The following is a 1950-nucleotide window of genomic DNA, read 5'->3' as shown; positions in this document are numbered from 1 at the left end:
AAAGAAAGAAAGAAAGAAAGAAAGAAAGAAAGAAAGAAAGAAAGAAAAAGAAAATTTGAACAATAAACTTGATTTAATGAACCAATAGCTAAAAAACAGACTACATACTTTTTTCAGTCACTTGGAGCATTTATAAAACCTGGCCATTCAAAGGGTTAAGACAAATGTTTTTTAAAAAGTTAAAAACAAATATTAAACATTCCAAAGCATACAGGCCTTAATCTCTATCAACATGTAATTAAGTTAGGATTCAATCATAAAAATATATTTTTTTCAAACCTGTACGTTTGGAAATTTTAAAACATTTCAGACATACACCGAGGTCAGAGAAAAAAAATCAGGGAAATTAAAAAGTGCTTATAAAGGAAAACAATCAAACATAATATATCAAAACTAGTAGGATAATTCTACTCCCGTTTAGAATGTAGGAGGTTGCAAGACAATGTTTCCCCACCCTAACAACAAGAAAAAGATGGTTAACCGCTAATCACAGTCTTTCAAAGTGCATCAGAGAGCTGAGAATGCATAAAACCTAATGAAAAAACCCAAAAACTGACAAGCATGGTTGCCTTCCCTTGGTTGAGCAGCAGGGGGCAGAGGATCTCGCTGCAGATGGGTAAGAAGAGAAGACTGAACTTTTAATGAATTTCTAGAGATGAAACGAAGGTTTGAGTGATGGTTTAGAATCCCTAACAGCCCCATACACAGAGACTCTGTACTCATAGCCAACTCTACTCCATGGATCTTTACCGAATGTATGTGAAAAAAACTGGAGACAGAACAGGAGAACTGTTGAGAGACCCTCTCTGAACACATGTGTGGAGCCTGCGGAACAATAAAAGAAATGACTAGGGTCTGTGTGCCTGGGGTACCAGAGGAACGAAGAAAGAGAAGGAGTCAAAATAACTATTAGAAGAAATAATGGCTAAAACTTTTCCAATTTGGCTAATTTTTAAAATTTTTTTGTAGAGACAGGGTCTCACTATATTGCCCAGGCTGGTCTCGAACTGCTGGCCTCAAGGGATCCTTCCAGAGATAAACTCACAGATTCAAGAAACTCAGTGAAGCACAACAGAATAAACACAAAGAAAAATACCCCTATGTATATCATGGCACTAGTGAAACCAAGAATAATGAGAAAATCTTGAAAATAGAGAAAAAGTAGAGCAATAATTAAAATTACCAGTCGCTTCTCATCAGAAAGTATGAAGGTCAGAAGACAGGGAGATAATATCTTTGAAGTGCTAAAAAAAAAAAAAGAAAAGAAAAAGAAATGACCAACCAAGGGTTCAGTATACAGAGTAAATATCCTTAAAAAATGAAATCAAAGTAAGGGCATTTTCAAATAAAATAGGTTGATGATAAAACAAAAGGAAAAGCTATAACTATCAAGTTTCTAGAAGAAACGTAGAATGTCTTGGAAAACTTGGGATAGGCAAAGATTATTTTAAAGGAAATTGAAAACACTAAATTTAAAAACTTATTAATAAACTGGGTATCCTTAAAATTAATAACTTGTGCTGTTAAAAAGATACCATTAAAAGAAAGAAAAAGCAAGTCATAGACCAGAAGAAAATATTCAACACATATGTCTTGTATTTAGAACAAAGAACTTATATCGGGAAGTGAAAATAAAAGAACTCTTACAAATCAATAATAATAAACAATCCAACTGAAAAAAAATGAGCAAAAGAGACTTTAAGAAGCTGTATGGATACCCAACAAGCACATGAAAAGTTGCTCAACTTTAAGGAAACGCAACAGAAAACCACTATGAAATACCACTACTCCCCTATTCGAATGGCTAAAGTAAAAAGCACTGACAGGCCAGGTGCGGTGGCTCACGCCTATAATCCCAGCACTTGGGGAGGCCAAGGAGGGTGGATCACCTGAGGTCAGGAATTCAAGACCAGCCTGGGCAACATGGTGAAACCCCATCTCTACTAAAAA

Source organism: Piliocolobus tephrosceles, chromosome 21 (genome assembly GCF_002776525.5).
Source record: "Piliocolobus tephrosceles isolate RC106 chromosome 21, ASM277652v3, whole genome shotgun sequence".
Taxonomy (NCBI): domain Eukaryota; kingdom Metazoa; phylum Chordata; class Mammalia; order Primates; family Cercopithecidae; genus Piliocolobus; species Piliocolobus tephrosceles.
Note: the sequence above shows the minus strand (reverse complement) of the source record.